This window comes from Mytilus californianus, unplaced genomic scaffold, assembly GCF_021869535.1.
Source record: "Mytilus californianus isolate M0D057914Y unplaced genomic scaffold, xbMytCali1.0.p SCAF_1, whole genome shotgun sequence".
Classification (NCBI taxonomy): domain Eukaryota; kingdom Metazoa; phylum Mollusca; class Bivalvia; order Mytilida; family Mytilidae; genus Mytilus; species Mytilus californianus.
In genome coordinates this window covers 121235622-121256109 of record NW_026262581.1, presented here as the reverse complement: position 1 = coordinate 121256109, position 20488 = coordinate 121235622, and the positions used below count along the sequence as shown (strand labels likewise).

At 32.6% G+C, this 20488-nt stretch overlaps 1 protein-coding gene across 2 annotated transcripts in view; it reads right to left on the bottom strand.

The window, feature by feature from the left end:
- LOC127711615 (von Willebrand factor D and EGF domain-containing protein-like) overlaps window positions 1-20488 on the bottom strand; it is a 252338-nt gene that overhangs the window by 164917 nt on the left and 66933 nt on the right. The gene's annotated exons all lie outside the window — the stretch shown is intronic.

The following is a 20488-nucleotide window of genomic DNA, read 5'->3' as shown; positions in this document are numbered from 1 at the left end:
GAACTTTGACCTATAATTGTTTACTTTTTACACATTGTCACTTGGATGGATAGTTGTCTCATTGGCACTCATACCACATCTTCTTATTCATATTAACAGTCAGAGAAAAAAATGACCTTGTGCACTGCCAAAATATATGTAGATTGTAGAACCATGAATGTAAATATGTGTATTACAATAACATCAAAGTTTTTTTTAATTAACAAAATCAATATCTTTATTGATAAAAGCAATATTCAGAGATCTTATTACAGTGTTGAGTTGGTAACCTTTTAGGATAAGTTTATCTAAAGGATATGTAAGTTTACCCGGATCGTATCTACATTTGCGGGTCCGGTAAACAACATCACTGTAAACATTAGGATGTGCTATCCCGTTTGTAATAGTTCTTCTACAGCTACAGCCAAACTTACAAGCCAAATATTTGTATCTACGGAAGAATTTAGTAAAGGTTTTGAGCAACGAAATTCTGGACTCAATAATTTACTAGTAATACATAGATTACGTTTATTGAAATCTAAAACGTCACTACAGATACAGGCATAGCGAACGAGTTGTGATATATAAACACTGTAAGATGGTGCCAACGGAACATCACCGTCCAAAAAGGAAAATTAGTAATAGGGAACGGAAAAACGTCCCTTTTGTCCTTAATTTTTGAGTAAACCTGAAATATCTAATTCTAGGAAAGGACAGTTATTACTGTTTTAATTTGATTTATTTAAAGTAATTTCCTTTGGTTAAATTTCGGCAGTGTATATTTTGAAAATTATTGATTTTCTAACGAAAAGTATTGTTGAATTTATCAATTAAATGCAATTTCGGCCGGTTTTTCTAAGTTTGACCATAAACTGTGATTCAGAACAAAACTTGAGCAAGTCTGCTATTAAAGGGGCGCAATTGGTGCCTATAGGAATACCTACAACCTATCGATAAAACTTTATTGCCGAAATCTAAAATCAGTGTTGTTCAGGAGAAAATTTACGGCTTCGATATCTCATCGCACCTCCAGTAAGTACAGTGGAGATCACTTCTAACCTCTAATTAAATCTGTCAGGAGAACTGTTCTAGGACAGTATGTAGAACTGTCAGCATGACACCTTTTAGACAGTTCTAACCTAGAACTGATTTGGTCAGTTCTACCTAGAACTGATTTGGACAGTTCTACCTAGAACTGATCCTGACAGTTCTACCCTAGAACAGTTTTAGACAGTTCTACCTAGAACTGACCAAATCTTTGGTTGAATTGATTTATAAATTCTACGACTAGAATTGATTTATAAATTCTACGGCTAGAATTGATTTATAAATTCTACGGCTTGAATTGATTTTTAAATTCTACGGCTAGAATTGATTTATTTTTATGAACTCTTTGTCTTAAATATAAGGCTTCGGCAAAATAGTGATTTATATAGAGTTTTGCTATTTTGCCGGTCTTATTTCAGATTTTTAATCAAGACAACATGTTTAACCCCGCCATATTCTGCATGAGTGTGCCTGTTCCAAGTCAGGAGCCTGTAATTCAGTGATTTTCTTTTGTTGATGTGTTACATAAATTATTTGTTTTTCGTTCATTTTTTGTACATAAATTAGGCCGTTAGTTTTATCATTTGAATTGTTTTACATTTGTCATTCCGGGAGTCAGGATGACTCATATAACAAAATTATTTGACCTCATTAACCAAATGTAATAACTTGTTTCCCAATCCCCTATTATAAATAAATATGTTTTTAAATTAAACTTAAACTGACCATATTTGCTCTTCATCATGAAAATCTATATACATGTAGCCGCACACTGCAGAAATACAGTTATATTTTTAGGCAAGGATGGATTGTACAAATGACAGCAATTATATTGAAAAACAATGACTTCAAATATTGTTTGCATCAATTTATAGTACCAGCATGTCCTCTTTTTATTCAAAATATTGAATCGTAAACAAATATGATATCTGTTTATGAGTAGTTTTCATACCTTGGACGGACCCGTTTAACAAAAATCTTTTGACCGCATCAACCAAAACTGACCATATTTGCTTTTTTTTTAATGTAAATCTATGTAGCTGCACAGTAATTCAGTTATAATTTTATGTCAAGAGGGACTGTAGTATACAAATAACAACAATATTGGAAATCAAAGACCACAAATTTTTTTCGCATCAATTGAGAGTGCCAGCATTTCCTCTTTTTATTCAAAATATTGCATCAGAAACAAATATCAGTAGTTTTCATACCTCAGACTGACTCATGTAACAAAATTATTTGTCCGCATCAACCAAAACTGACCATATTTGCTTTTTTTATGTAAATCTATATAGCTGCACAGTAATTCAGTTTTTTTTTTAGGTCAAGAGGGACTGTAGTATACAAATAACCGCAATATTGGTAATCAATGACCACAAATTTTGTTTTCGCATCAATTGAGAGTGCCGGCATTTCCTCTTTTTATTCAAAATATTGCATCGGAAACAGATACCAGTAGTTTTCATACCTCAGACTGACTCGTGTAACAAAATTATTTGTCCGCATCAACCGAAACTGGCCATATTTGACAGCATCAACCAAAACTGACCATATTTAACTGCATCAACCAAAACTGACCATATTTGCTCTTTTTTATGTGATAATTTTATGTAAGGATGGATTGTAGTATACAAATAACCGCAATATTGGTAATCAATGACCACAAATTTTTTTTTCGCATCAATTGAGAGTGCCGGCATTTCCTCTTTTTATTCAAAATATTGCATCGGAAACAGATACCAGTAGTTTTCATACCTCAGACTGACTCGTGTAACAAAATTATTTGTCCGCATCAACCGAAACTGGCCATATTTGACAGCATCAACCAAAACTGACCATATTTAACTGCATCAACCAAAACTGACCATATTTGCTCTTTTTTATGTGATAATTTTATGTAAGGATGGATTGTATAATACAAATGATAGAAATATTGGAACACAATGACTACCAAATTTTGTTTGCATCAATTAAGAGTGCCAGCATGTCCTCTTTTTATTCAAAATATTGCATCATAAACAAATATCAGTAGTTTTCATACCTCAGACAGACTGGTATAACAAAATTATTTGTCCGCATCAACCAAAACTGACCATATTTGCACTTTATTATGTAAATCTTAATAGCCGCAAAGTAAATCACCTATATTTTTATATCAGGATGGATTGTATAATACAAATGACAGCAATATTGGAAAACACTGACTAAAAATTATGCTCGCATCAGTTTATAGTGCCAGCATGTCCTCTTTTCATTCAAAATTTTGAATCGTAAACTAATTTCAGTAATTTTGATATCTCAGACTGACTCATATAACAAAATTATTTGTCCGCATCAACCAAAACTGACCATATTTGACAGCATCAACCAAAACTGACCATATGTGACAGCATCAACCAAAACTGACCATATTTGCACTTTATTATGTAAATCTTAATATATATATATAGCCGCATAGTAAATCACTTATAGTTACATATCACGATGGATTGTATAATTCAAATGACAGCAATATTGGAACACATTGACTACAAAAAAAATTCCACATCAATTTAGAGTACCAGCATGTCCTCTTTTTATTCCAAATATTGAATCGTAAACAATTTCAGTACTTTCGATATATCAGACTGAGTCGTTTTAACAAAAGTATTTGACCGCATCAACCAAAACTGAACATGTTTACACTTTATCATGTAAATATATATGGCCTCATTGTAAACCAATATTTCTATGTCAAGACGGATCGTATGATAAAGATGACACCAACTTTGGAACACAATGACTACCATGACTACAAAAGTTTTTCCACATCAATTTAGAGTGCCATTATTTCCTCTCTGTACATGCTGTATCCATAATAATGAACCGTCACTTAAGTCAGTGGTTCGTGATGGTTTGTTGTTTTAAACAAAACTATTTAACGGCATCATCCAACACTCACATGACTCTGGGAACAGTATATATGTTCCTGCATGACTGATTCATATACTTTAAAATGAAAAGTACATGTATGAGAAGTTTTCTTCTTGGAATAGTATACTGTTAATATATTTTGATTGATTGATTGATTGTTGGTCGCTTAACGTCCAGTGGCAAAATATATTTTGAAGAAGGCAAAGAAGAATGATTGATTTTGTGTAGCCTATTTTCGTCCAGGGGAAGATGTTTCATTCATGTTCAGATCGAGTATATTTTTCTGACGTCCCAGACTCCCAGATATCATTTAGAATCATGTGCAAAACAGTGTAGGCGAGACCATTGATTGGCGCGCTAAAATATCCCATTGACTGGGTCAGATTAGGTGAACGTTCGTCTGTAACGCCCACAACTCACGACGTATTTATTATAAACATTTAAACTGTGGGGTTGCCAAAGGGTTTCAGTATATATACGAACTACAGTGCACAGTATATTATATACATATTTTATTTGCGATCATAAAATGTACGAAGTCGTCCATTAATATGTAAATTGGGTCGATTAAAAAAAAAGCTGAAAATGTTTCTGTTGCCAAGGGTTTTTCACAAGTATAGTAGTTAGCAGAAAAGTTCACCAAACTATACATTTTACCTATTCAAAAACGTAAATGCAAATTCCACAAGGCTTGATCCAAATAGCCTTTTTATTGTCTAATAACTTGCAAGTACGAAAAAGACAGGACAGAAGTATATTTTGTCTATATGTTTTGTGTACGCACACTTTTTAAAGTTGATCATGCATTCGTTCTAAAATAAAATTTTGACCAGATAAAAGTTAAAAGATGACATAATTGGACATGCAACCGCAATTGTTAAATATCTTTGACGTCCGAAAAAAAAGATAATAATCAACACATGCATTGTAACTTTTAAAGCCAGTTAAATCCTTTTTTTTTTGTTGAAAGAACGTGCGATGTCATAAAAATTGATTATCAAAACATAACGAAAACACAAGTAAAGAACATTTACACTGAAATGCAGTCAAGTTTAGCGATTGATAATTCATTGATAACATTCTGGCGTATCACAAACAAACAACTTGTAACGTCTCACTTCATTGGCCGAAAGATTTAAATACAACAACAATTGTTGTGTGCACGTGAATTGACACAGGTGACCGACAATGGAATGTACTACGTTACTACGAACGTAAAAAACAATGATTTTTGGTCGAAATAATTAAATAAGTATTTTGTGAATTTCAAATAGTGGGGTCGAAATATTATACTAATAATTTGTGTTAAGTAATATTCTTTATGCATGCAGCACTTGTACCGCACTATGAAAAATATAAGGATAAAATAAAATACATGTGCCGCTTTTATACGGATGAATGTATGAACCACTTTAATTTCTTTCATATTGACGCTAGGTTATTATCCTGACAATGTCGTAGTTACTTATAATAAGGTGCTCATAATACTGATCCATTTCAAATTTATGATGGTTGCACATTCCTCTTTTATTGTTTTCATGCTACAAAACGAAAATAAAGAAGCTAAGCGTTTGGTCATTCAGAAATGACGTGTCATAAACGAGCAAATTGTCCCCGAAAGATCGTACCATGTGTGCACGTGAATATAGATGTACTATGCAATGTACTATCATGGTCACCACGAAATTCAAATGAATTCAGTGAAGGCATGTTGGTGTAAAAAGGTTTGAAATGTTTCATCGGCGAAGATTTTATTTTTGCATGTGTGGAACTAAAAAATAAATAAATACTTGTGAGAAATGTCGTAGTTTATAAGGAATTATATAAATGTACTGTTTTCGATTTTGATTGGTTGAAAATTTTTCCTTTAATTTCATACCGTAAGAATAGAGCTTTGCATAACATTGTTGAACAATCCGCCAAAGTAACGTGTGGCATGCGTGCGTATTAAAATGAAATACAAAATCATACATGTATGATAAACCTATAAACGAAATATTAAGAAATTAAGGATGACTACTGTAAAAGTATGTACAAAAATGGAGTCACCTTTTATCAATACATTTAGTGAATAACCACACTGTTTAAAACTGATTGTTTTCTATGCAACTATTTAAATATTTACAATATATAATTTTCAACCGAGGATAGCAAAACAGTTAATTATAAATTAAGAAAGTATATCGCTGGAGTTTATAAAGTACATTTCCTTCCACTGTGCCATGGTTTGCCATCTCCATTTTTTCTCTAAACAAAGCATGGCTGGTTACATGTTCTGAATTTACTTAGAATTTCGGGATTTTTTTTTCAAAATCAAGTAAACTAAATCAGAAAAAAAATCACACTATCCTAAAACTTATGAAAGAATATGAATAATGAACATGACAGTTTATAACACAAACCCATTTACTATAAAAATCGAGCAATATCTTTAGTATGTAATTTGGTTATTTTTGTAGTTAAGTACGGTTTCATTTCAAGTACAACGTTAATTCATCAAGTCCATTGAATAAAAGATAAGGCAGGGTGAGCAACTTGACAAAAAAAGGCAGGATGACGATTTATGTAAAAAATCAGGATAAACGAATAAATATAGTCAGGAGCTAACAGACTGAAAAATAGAAAGACAGGACAGAGATAACAACTGAAAAAAATGCAGGACAAAATGTTTCATCCAAGTCCTTCACCCCCAATCAAAATAAAATGGTAGCTCCCTTAATCCAGGACCAATTGAGAGGAGACAGTTGAATTAAATATTTCGACGTGACTGTTAAGATTAAAGTTAAAAATTTTACATGCACATGTATAAAAGCTAGAATTGCCATGCGATAATCAAGAACACAATCATGTTCGGGAATACGACGATGGAAGTTTTTAACGACCTTGACCGGCTACGTGAATACTGATCAGTCCATTCAGCTTTATAGCACGCGTGTTCTATTTTTGCAGGTGTGAGGTCGAAGGTTTGAATTGACCAATGAAAACGATCGTTCCTTAACGAGTTAATCTAATAAAGTTTGTTTGACTGATTATGTTGCACGACCTTTCGCTAAGCTTGACCGCAGTTCAATGTAAGTATTCAATATAAATCAAAACACAAAGGTTATTCCTGATTAGTTTTTCGAATTATTTTATTTAGGCGTTGAGACCCTTTGGTGACCTCACAGTTTAAATGTCTATAATAAATACGTCGTGAGTTTTGGGCGTTACAGACGAACGTTCATCTAATCTGACCCAGTCAATGGGATATTTTTGCGCGCCAATCAATGGTCTCGGCTACACTGTTATGCACATGATTCTATAATCGTTATGGATAAGTCTGTCTAAATTGACGAGATGGTGCAAATGTACATACTTATACAACACGTATTTCATTAATATCCCATAATTAATCCACTGTACAATTTTCGTTTAAACATTTGTCAAAAAAGAATCTTAAATTATGAATGTAAATCCAAGGCAAACAAGGTAAATTACGATTAAAATTCCATGAATAGACCACTTTCGAGTTCATCCTTCACCGAAAAAAACTCGTCAATTATGCACGCCTTTATGACGTCATTTACCAGATAGAGGGGATCGCCTGTATCCCTGCACTATTAACGTTCATCTAGCGTCTAAGTGATCGTCATTGTGCAGGATAAACTAGAAATAATGTTTGTTTTGTAAGTACTTAATCACAATTCCCTAATGACAGTAGTGCTGATTGTCAATTATGAGAATTTAATTTGCCGAATAATTCGTGCAATATAGCAATATAGTTTTCCAACCACTTGCTCAACATTGGAACGGAAGTGACGACGCCCCTAAACGCACGAATGATGTTCACTAAAACCAGAGTTTTTGACGGAAATGCATCGAACTCGAAAGTTGTCTATTAAATGCAGACTTATCTTTGGGAAGAGACTGTTAAAAACGGGGAACTAAGTAAGGTAAACCATGATGTTTATATGCAATCATATAAAAATATTTCTCCGATGAGTTGGATAACCTTTCTATCCGCTTCGATATTTGTAACGTTACATGTAACTTTTGATCAGTAAAAATATAGAAAATCTGCTATTATACAGTAAAGTAATTGGAACTGATTTTTTTTCTAAATTCTAAGATGCCCTTACTGCAGTGACGTCATTTAGAACTGTTCTACAGTCCTGACTGATTTAGTCAGTTCTGCTGACAGTTCTACGGTTAGAACTGATTTGGACAGTTCTACCTAGAACAGTTTTAGACAGTTCTACCCTAGAAATGATCCTGACATTTAGTCAGTTCTACCTAGAACTTATTCTGACAGTTCTACTTAGAACAGTTCTAGGGTAGAACTGTTCTAGGTAAAACTGTTCTAGGACAGTTAAGAACAGTTCTATGACAGATTATTCTGACAGTTCTAATGAGAGGTTAGAAGTGATCTCCACTGTATATCTAGCATATGCACTTTTCATTAGAAAATGAGGCTTTATATGAGTTACAGTCGGTTTTTTAAACGACTATTCAATCAAATAAGAACACTTTTGCTTGATAAGATTGTGTGGAAATGTAGTGTAAAGAATTGAAGGTCAAAACTGTCAACCGAATTAAAAGGACCATCAAAAGCACGTAATTTATTTAAAACATCCAAATAATTTTTTACACTCCAAAAAAGTGAATTCCACTGTTTTCATATGTTTTATTACAAAAAGTGAATGATAAGTTCTTTGGTAGTAATTCAGGAACTAGCTAAAAGCACTGAAAGATTAGTTGTAGAACACTCACTATAGGCCGAGACGAAATGGCATTTAATGTTTTTGTGTAGTCTATCTGATATCGTCATTAAACACTAATGAAATATCTGCAGCCATAACAAAAAAACAAAAACAGACAACTGTTTGAGTAAAGAATGACAGAAGGACAGCAGAGGGAACGAGGGACTTTGGTAACACCATTTGACACTGGATTTGTGGAGGGAAATACACTGGAAACCTTTGGAGTCTTTTCAGTTTTGGTCTTTAGAAAGATTTAACAGGTCAAAACATGGAATGTGACGAAGAGTGTTACCATGACAAATATGGAATTTCCAGTGGATATGAGCGCCTACAAAAAGTTAAGACCGTTTGCTAGTAGACATTATAGTCATTTTTATTGCACTTACTATTAAAATAAAAAAAAAAAACAGGCTATAAACCTGAATAACTGACAGTTGTTTTCCATTCGATAGATGTGTTTGAGCTTTTGATTTTGCCATTTTATAAAGGACTTTCCGTTTTGAATTTCCCTTGGAGTTCGGTATTTTTGTTATTTCACTTTTTATATGAATGGCAACGGATACTACAGACTCGACTCAACATTTGATTAAATCAATTTCAAGACAATGTAGAGCTCTGTTTCAAGTCAATTGGGGTCACCATTACTTATTTTCGCGGATACTTTATTTCGCGTTAAGCCGTTTCTATTCGACTTCGCGGCGATGTATTTTCACGATTTTCTTTTTCATTAATGTATTAATATAAGAAAAGATCGAAGTTTAGCATATTCCTGACGATTTATATTCGCGTTATTTTTCTATTTGCGAAAGTCGTGAAAATTAATCGCCCGCGAAAATTAGTTGGTTTACAGTATGTACGCGTACACTTGTTTTGGTTTAATGCATACATATTCATTAGGAAAGAGGAGTAAGATACCAAAGGGATATTCAAACTCTCAAGTCAAAAACAAACTGACAATGTCATGGCATAAATCTAAAAACGACGAAAAGACAAACAACAGTACACATTACACAACATAGAAAATTAAAGTCTGAGCAACACGAACCCCATCAAAGTCGGGGTTAATTTCATGTGCTAAAAAAGATGAAAAAAAAAATGTTATGACTATCATCATGCTTGATTTCAAATACCGGTTTAAGGCTTCATGCAAAAGTGTGATATACAAAGAAGCAGTATTTTTTTCACGCTTAGTTTATTTTTCTTTAGTGATAGGCATATTTCAGTGTGTACATGCAGCCTGCAAGGACATGCTTTCTACTTCTACAGCTTCCATGTGCATAAGGTTAGCAAATAAAAATCAATAGTAGTTTAACGATAAATCTATTAAGAAGATACAAACCAATGTTAATAAAAACTTCATGAAGTCAAAGAAGAAGCGAGACCAGTTGATTCGACAGGATAATTGTCTCCTGCAAGCAGACCATTCCTGATAATAGCAAATCTACCCAGACTGCAGGCCAGGTCTGGTCTGGTGTCAAGTAGACTTTAAGACGTCTTTAATACTTATAATAGTCTTACAGACAGGCTAGTTTTCTTAAAATATCGTGGTGTGCATCTTATAATGATGTATTTCCCATATGGTAATGGTGGTGTAAATTTAAGTTAAATATCATAGATATTTGACTGTGACATAAAACGTTATATAGGAATCGAATTTACGTACATGAAGAGTAACTCTTTGTTCGATTGGTTCCTTTTTAATAGACAAGCAACTTAGACAAATAAATCATCCCCTTTTTAGAGATAGAACATTTTACTACAAACAATGTAGTTTTAGAAATTTATCCCTATTTCCATTAGAGATATTCCATGGTTTTTTAACTTTGTAATATTCCCAATGCTGTACTGTTGGACTTGATAAGAAGTGCTCATAGATTGGGTTAAAACCATGCAAACCATTTAATCATAGTACTACTAAGATGATTATCAAAACATTGATTCTACAGCAAAAATAAACGAGAAATAGTGGAGATACACTATAAAAATATTTTTCTCTGAACTAACTAGATGAATAAGCCATTATATTCCAATGGGAGTGTGGAGATAGAATAGTGTAGTTCTGACAAAAACTCGTAGAGTGTAGAAGTCTCGTTCTATAGTTGTATGGAGAGATCTTGCACTTGGATATCAAATATATCGGCTATTTTCTCTGGACTAAGTAGATGAATACGCCATCATATTCCAATGGGAGTGAGTAGATAGAATAGTGTAGGTCTGATAAAAACTCGTAGGAATGTAGAAATCTCGTATTATAGTTTAGACCATTGCACTTGGATCTCATTTATTTAGCTGTCTCCGTTTTTATCAAAAGAGGATATATACCACTATAAGATTCAAACGATGATATAATATAAAAACAAAGGATACGGGGGTATCCATCCATGACACAAAATCCGTACATGCACAGCAAAAAAAAAAAAAAGATATCACACGATGATATGTTTACTTGTAAAGACATAGCTTACTGTTCGGTGTGAGCCAAGGCTCCGTGTTGAAGACCGTACTTTGACCTATAATGTGGTTTACTTTTATAAATTTTGACTTGGATGGAGAGTTGTCTCATTGGCACTCATACCACATCTTCTTATATCTATGTCTACTCCTAATCAGAAACGTGGACAACTCAATTTTTTAATGGTCCTGGTTTATGGTCCTGGTTTTTCAAATATGCCTGTTTCCGTTACGTTTATTTCATGATAATACCGTATTAAGATGTTTTAACATCAGGATATAACAAGGTAAAATCAGATGGCTTTAAAGCTTACATATCTATAATATAACAAGAAGGAAATTTCCGATGATTGCCACTGCAACAACTATCAATAAAACCCAAAGGGCAAAGATGTGAACAATTATATTACACCGTACGGTCTTCAATAATGAGCAAATCTCATTCATACCGTATAGTAAGATTTAAACGACCTCGATATGACAACATGTGCAACAATTCAAAAGAAAAATCAACGGCCTAATTTATACTACACCAATAAATAAAAAAACCAAATACGGCAGACAGTAATCAAAGGCAACCACGTTTTTACAGGTGTCACACTTAGGACAAGCACTTACAAATGTTGCGGGGTTAAGCATGACTGTGAAGGCTCAATTTTAATCTTAACTTGGAACAATGGTGAAACAACAAACAATAAAAAGAAACTGTTAAAATCAAATCAGAAAGGGATTGAATCATCTGATCGGTGTTGAGAGCAATAAACAAATAACAAAAGACAAAAAGTATTACTTCACTTTCATTAACGTCTTGTGGTCAGAGTTCTGTCGTATCTGCATATCCGTCATATTAACTTAGTTGCAGACCTTGTTTTAGATACCAAGATAGAATTATGTTTTTTTTTCTTTCTTTGCTTTTCGTTGTATAACGGCACTGAGTCATTCAAACTCGTATACATATTTACCCAATGGAAATCATAAAATAGAGTACAATGTAAGCACTGGTTATGAACAACATAATCATTACTATCGTGTCAGATTTTGAATATATGATACCACTAGTCTAGTCAAATATTGTTTTATCTATGGAAACTGAAGCTTCATCTTGGCCATGTGTGTCAAACATCGAAATGAATATTTTGTACATATTGGAAATAGTCCTCATGTTTAAAAAATTAATAAAAAAAATCTGAACGAAATGAGTAGATCTTTGGCACTATTCATTAATTTGTCACATAAAACTGATTTGACTGACAATAATTATTAAATCCACTGATATAAATTGCTACACTTGTTATCTTTTTAATTACTTTTAACTGAAATCACTCGAAATTCGAACTTAACTACAAGATATCACTCCCTTTTGTTGTTTGAAAATATCAACCATCCCATTTCTATTCATATAAGTATTAATGCCCTCCTTCACAATCAATTTAAAATTCTATATAAAAAAAAAATTACGAAAGCCCATTTAAGCAAAGTTAGTTTAAATAATAAATAAATAGATGCAAATATTCTTTCTGAGTATTACGTATTTGTATACTTTATACACATACATTCTAAACATAACATTTTGTGTTGCATTATACTTTATGTAAAAAGAAAAATCATTTGAAACACTGTTTGTTGCTATTAGTGTAACAAGTATGTTGAACAAACAGAGCAAAATCAATGCAGTCACACATTCGTAATGAAGATTTAAAGCAATGTTAACGCATTGCGTTTTAATTAACCTTATATTTCTCATGTATGCCTGAAATGTCAAGAAGAAGAATTATGTATGAAAATTATAGCAATTTCTTAGAGGTAAACTTCATGAAATTAAATTTGTCTGATACCACTTTTTCAAAATATTAGCAATAACTTGTTTATCATACTGCACACATCAATGTAAATTTCAAAAGTTGTAAAAGAATAGAACAGATTAATTTTAGTTATTTTTCTATGGAAACTTAATGATATTTAGAATAAGTATAACACTTTCTTGATTGGCACAATTACAATTTATATTTGTATTCCATAAGTAAAAAAGGGAAGATTTTGTTATTCGGTTAGAGGAAAAATGAGCGTTTTAGTCACTAGTAAAGTATAGTAAGCATGCAAAAAATTTGCCAGTGTCAATTATAATCATAATTCATGTATTCCAACATTTAATTTTCCAGCTTTTTTTTTCAAAATTCTGTTTTTATGCAACCGTGTTTGGAGTAATGCTTATTTAAGGAACAGTTCAATTAAGATATCAAAAGAACATTTTCATATATCTAAAAAATTTACTGTTGGCCTAATCAAAACTAATTCGTACAACAATTTTCTTGGAAATTGTTAAGTAATTGTAATGTTTATTTATGCAAGATAAATTGCATTCACATTATAATTGCGCCTTTTTTCCGGGTGTCTGTGTCTCTTTAGACAAACAGATAAACATTTGGATGAAAAGCTTTATCAAAATCAGATGACACTTACAATTAATTTCGTATAGTAACAATCTGTTAACATGAATAAATAATTATATATAGCCATAATATGACAAATAATTCAAAATGAAATTACTCAAAAGTCGAGTTTCAAACAACAACAAACACAAATTCATGAAATAATGGTTTACATATTCTCTAAAATTTGATTTTAGCAAATTGTGACCATATATCAGCAGCATTTTCATCATAAAAAAGAAAATAATTTACATCTTTACAATTACAAAGAAATAACTAAACGGTACCAATGTTACTGCACCAGATGCACCTTTAGTTAACAGGTGTCTCTTCAATGATGCTCGAGGCAGAAATAAAAAACAAAACAAAACAAAACAAAACATGCAGAGCTTATAAACGAACATTATTTATATAGAGACTATCAACGACCTAAGGCTGGTGACCTAAGGTGAATTTTAAAAAATACCAGTCTAATGCAAAAAGACTACATATTAATTAGCCAAATAAAAATACAATAACAAATGCTTGGACAATCGACCGAGAAGACAGTATAAAATCAACAAAGAAATATGTTGTCTAGATTACAAAAACCTAATTCAAAACGATTTTTCAAGAAATTTAAAGAGCGGAAAACATGAAGTTGAAGTACTTACCCTAGACGATTTTGAAATACACTTTAAAAGCTTGATTTGGAAAGATGTCACTGAAGATCATAATAGCAATAATACCAAGAGGTCGTATATAAAGAATTAGTCTCCAAAATTCACAGGATCAGATCTTGAAAACAATATTAAATCTTTAAAACGTGAAAAATCGATGACATGATATGGCAATCGTGGTATTTCTCTTGTATCCCATGGGGGTAAACTGTCCAACACCAGGATTACTAAATGCAGCTACAGACATAAAATATAATAACCGATGCACAGTTTTGGTTCAGACAAGGTTATGGAACAACCGATGCCATGTTCGCAGTTCATTCCCTAATTTCTTAGTCTTTACGTAGTGGAAAAATTTTTTATTGTTGTTTTATAGACTATAAAAGCATTTGATAGTGTTTTCCCGAATTCCCGAATTTCTTGATCTCATCAAATTCCATCCCAAAATCTGGAAGTTTCGCTAATACTAGGACATTAAGTGTGAACTGTGTGTTCCAGTATAACAAGTTTTGTATAGTACTGTAAATTCTTCAAACTGCAAGTAATTTCATTAGGGTAAAATATCGCTTAAAATAAACTCATCAGAGATAGCAGGATTGAAATTTTGTACGCCGGAGGCGCCATTCGTCTACAAAAAGATTCACCAGCGACGCTCAAATCAAAAATGTTAAAAAGGCCAAATAAAGGACGAACTTGAAGAGCATTGAGGACTCAAAAATCCGAAAGATTTTGCCAAATACAGCTGAGATAATCTGTTCCTGGGGTAGAAAATCCTTAGTATTTCGAATAATTCAGAGTTTTTATAAGGCACAAAATGCTAGAGAAAACAATACTGTTTTCAAATTTTTATGAAAGTCAGTGTTCCATTTGGACATATTGGTACTGGCATAAAAATACGGATATTGTCTTATTTAAATTTGCCGTTACAAAATTTAGAATAAATTATGGTATGTATCTCCCTCATGCATAGCTCTGATTCTTTGTCCGGGTTTGGATTTACCTTTGGTTCGTTTTGGTTTTATCGGCTCGTCAACGTTTAAATTAGGTTTTGGACTTATAAATATGTTGGCCTCGAGCATCACCGAAGAGACACTAATCGTCGAAATGCGCTTAAAATTGTTACCGTTAATATCATCAGAGAAACAGTGTCTATTTCATTATAGTAACACCTATTTCCATTGTCTTTTTTTACATTTAAGGTTAATTTATTCCATTATTTCAATTTCATAAAGGTAAGTCATTAAAGATTGCATATTTTGGCTTTAATATTGATTCACTTATAGGGTCTTTGCATCGGAATTAAACATATTTATTCTAAAACCAGTTGTTGGCATGACACGGGTTATGTTCTTCTCATATATTTTATGATGGTATAATACTAAACCCCTAACAGGAGGGATTGTGCCTGATATTCATATGATGAAGACATAATCTTTCAATCAGTTTAATTGAGGTCTGGAGCTGGCATGTCAGTAACTGCTAGTAGTCTGTTGTTATTTATGTATTATTGTCATTTTGTTTATTTTCTTTTGTTTCCTATTCTGACATCGGACTCGGACTTCTCTTGAACTGAGTTTTATTGTGCGTACTGTTGTACGTTTGTTTTTTTTTACATTGGCTAGAGGTATAGGGGGAGGGTTGAGATCTCAAAAAACATGTTTAACCCCGCCGCATTTTTGCGCCTGTCCCAAGTCAGGAGCCTCTGGCCTTTGTTAGTCTTGTATCATTTTTAATTTTAGTTTCTTGTGTACAATTTGGAGTTTAGTATGACGTCCATTATCACTGAACTAGTATACATATTTGTTTAGGGGCCAGCTGAAGGACGCCTCCGGGTGCGGGAGTTTCTCGCTGCATTGAAGACCCATTGGTGGCCTTCGGCTGTTGTCTGCTCTATGGTCGGGTTGTTGTCTCTTTGACACATTCCCCATTTCCATTCTCAATTTTAAGGAAAGCGATTCTATTTTAAACAAACAACTTTGAAACCTGCAAACCTGCAAATCCATGTGGGTTGAATTTAACAGTAAATGTGGTAATGAAAGCTATTATATTGAGGGTGTTTATGGTTTCATGATTTGCTGAACTTGTCAGAAATTTTCTCACCCCCGCAAAAGCCATCTGAATTTAAACTTTCAATAACATTTTTCAAACCATATTCATGATGCAGCTAAAGGGCTAATGTTAAATTAAAAGGGGTATACTGTTTTTCTCATATATTTTATGATGGTATGATACTTAACCCCTAACGGGAGGGATTGTACTTTATTTTCATATGATGAAGACGTAATCTTTCAATCAGTTTAATTGAGGTCTGGAGCTGGCATATCAGTAACTGCTGGTAGTCCTTTGTTAATTTATGTATCATTGTCATTTTGCTTAGTTTCTTTTGTTACCTTTTCTGACATCGGACTCGGACTTCTTTTAAACTGAGTTTTACTGTGCGTATTGCTATGTGTTTCTTTATTCTACATTGGCTAGAGGTATAGGGGGATGGTTGAGATCTCACAAAACATGTTTAACCCCGCCGCATTTTTGCGCCTGTCCCAAGTCAGGAGCCTCTGACCTTTGTTAGTCTTGTATGTTTTTTTTAATTTTAGTTCATTTATATGTTTTGGAGTTTAGTGTGACGTCCATTTTCACTGAACTAGTACACAATTTTATTTAGGGGCCGGCTAAGGACCACCTCCCGGTGCGAAAATTTGTGGCATTCGGTTGTTGTCTGCTCTTTGGTCGGGTTGTTGTCTCTTTGACATATTCCCCATTTCCATTCTCAATTTTATATATCAATGAAATATTTGCCACTTGACGGTTAAGCAAACAACAATCAATCATTCATATTATTATTTTTTTTTTAAATAGAGCAACAATAAACCCTCATTTTTTTTAACTGAACTTCTGTTAAGTCCAAGGTTTTGTCAAATATACAGAAAACTAAAAAGATGCAACAGACCATGATATACCTAAATTACCACCAGAAACTTTGTTTTTCAAAGGCTACAGTTGCTGTTGTTATCACATTTTTTTTCTTTCTCTTTACATGCTTCTTTAATTCTAATATCTCAAAATTTGCGAAAATCATAATTTGTAACCAATAACTCGCACAAAACCCAACTAATGGTTTCAGTTATTTTCATGACATTGATTGTTTATTTGTTCCCGTCTTGATTTTACATGAAATATTTGCCACTGGACGTTAAGCAACCACAAATAAATATACTTATATATATTTGTTTTATTTTAATTTTCTTAGAAAGCTGTACATTTATCAGCCGTTAAGGTTGGTAGTATAAATCTGTTTGTATTTGTAAGTACATTTTACAATGTATGATTTATAACTCTTTATTGGGTACAGAATGATTAAATATGTTACATAATAGAATGTTCAAAAATATGGACCACAAATGAATGACCATGAAAATCTGGGTATAAAAAACGCAGAGCCCTACGGCCTGTTTATCGAAGGTGTTCTAGACATATCTTAGGACATGATTTAGGATGGACTTAGAGTCTAAGCATGCACATGAAATAAAATTGAGAATGAAAATGGGTAATGTGTCAAAAAGACAACAAACCGACCAAAGAGCAGAAAACAGCCCAAGGCCACCAATGGGGCTCCAACACGGCGAGAAAATCCGGCACCCGGAGGCGGGCCCCAGCTGGCCCCAAACAGAAATGTGCACCAGCTCAGCGAAAACGGACGTCACACCAAACTCCGAAACACACAAATGAACCAAAACTAAAAAACACACAAGACCAACAAAGACCAGAGGCTCCCGACTCAGGACAGGCGCAAAAATGCAGCAGGGCTAAACATGTTACTTTTAAATTTATGGGGTCTTCTAAAACGATAAAGGTGTTCTTGCGTGCGTTTAGATAAATATGATCCTGTTTCATCTACATACTGAATACCGCATCCCGGTTTATTTCATGTGAGTAAATAGATAATACTGTTAGTTTTTCAATTTATATCAGTTTCAAAATTTAAGGAAAATTGCGACCATTAAACGTGGACCTTACCGTATTGTTGATGTAAAGACGAAGACATGTAAGTCATTTTTTGCCATGACACTTATCGATAGAAGGGTAACCACGATTTTTATTATTAAAAATGTTAGCGATTGTAGTATTTTTAGATAAGCAATTTTGAAGATTGAGACGTGTAGATACCCTTTGAACGAGTTTGGTATTTAGTATTTTTCCATTTCTGAGTTTCATTTTTTTTATCCGTATTACCAATTAAAATGAGCAAAGACTGGCGTCCAGAATATGAACCTGCACACAGGAATTGAATAAAGTAAAAAGATAAAACTGTTCGGCTAAAGACGTCAAACGCTATACGTCATCAAGTTCCCGACAAAATAAGGTTCTCTTATGATTATCTTACATAGGATGTCCTAACCGCTATCCTTAATGTTGAACTATAAGTAAATAGCAAAATAAAAAATTGAAGACTATATATTAAGATAAAATTCATAAAAATTAACCAATGAATGTAAATCAATGATTAATTTTAAAAAATGATAAATAAATCTAAAAAATATCATTACTATCATTATACTGATTATAAAAAACCCTTATATAATGATTATACATCTAACCTTTACGAAACAACAATGAACAAACTAGAGGCTTTAAAGAGCATGTGTCGCTCACCTACATCTTCATAACCTTTTAGTAAAAAATCATCATAAAAGGGGAATAACTCTATTAAGAGTTCACTGACAATTTCATGTTTGTAGATCTTATCCTGTTGATAATTTTTCCTTTTTAAAGTTTCTATTTATCTTTTTTAGTTTCAAGATAATAGGCACAAAATGCATAAAAATGTTAAAAATTATCATTTGAGGGCAATAACTCAAATAAAAAGTTGACTAAAGATTTCGGCCATTATGGCACATTTGTAGATCTTGTTTTGCTGATAATTTGTGCTTTTTAAAGTTTCTATCTATGGCAAAAAATGGGAAAAAATTGGGAAATCGTCATTAAAGGGCAATAATTTCAAAAAGGAGTCGACTAACGATTTCGGTTATGTTGACTTATTTGTAAATCTTGTCTTGATAATTTTTGTTTGTAAAGTTTCTATCTGTAATAGTTTTTAGATATAAGGCACATACGAAAAACATTGGTAAAAATCGTTATTAAAGGGCAATAACACTAATAAGCAGTCAACTAAAGATTTCGGCTATGTTTTGACTTATTTGTAGTTTCTGTCGTGCTGGTCATTTTTGCTTTTAAAAGATTCTTTCTATTTATCATATTTTTAAGATATTAGGCAAAAACGCAAAAAAATTGGGTAAAAATCGTCATTAAAGAGCAATAAATCTAACAAGGAGTCGTCTGACGATGTTGGTTATGTTTGTCTTATTTGAAGATCTTGTCTTGCTGATCATTTTTGTTTTTTAAAAGTTTCCATCTATCTATTATGATTTTCGAGATGACAGGCAAACAATTTTAAAAATGGTAAAATTCGTCATTTAAGTGCAATAACTCCTATAAGAAGTCGTCTTACAGTTTTAATTTATATGAACAATAGGTAGAACTCCACATTTTTGAACATTTTTGATCCTCGCCAGATTTTCTCTATTTATAGCGGTTTTCGGAATAATAGGCAAAACTTGCATTTACAAAACCTTTTTTTCATGATGTGGTTGTAGTTCCTTTCATTAAATTACCATGGATAGTTGTCATTGATAACGTACACCTAACAGTTGTTAAAAATATGTACCGTTATCTCGGCCTCTTCTGAGAGAGACATGTTTTACTCCTATGTTTTATTTTTAGCCATGTCGGCCGTAAAATTATCGTGTAAGGCGAAAAGTCTTCATTGAATTCATTCAACGGTTTGAATGTTATGTTAAGTACACGTCCTAAAATATGTCATAAGACAATGTCTAAGGGCATATCTTACGATACTTTCGAAAACCAGGGCTTTGATTACAAAACTTTAATCGTTTAAATAGGAAGGTTTTTTTATAAATTTATTTTGAATGTTATTCAAGTAAGTATGTCATGTTATTCCCAAAAATATTAATAGTAGATTTTAAATCAAATAATTAAAATTGTTCCACAGTTTATAGAATTGTTATATTTTTTTTTTTATTTAACTTTTTCTAAATTACGAAGATCGTTAATTATCTTCTTAAAAGCTTATGAAAAATTCTTTTTGAAAATATCTTGTGTTATTGACGGAGAAAATTGTCAAACTAAGTATACCAACCATTAATTAATTTCGTTTAGAAAATTCTTGACATTTTTACAATACCAAATGAAATGC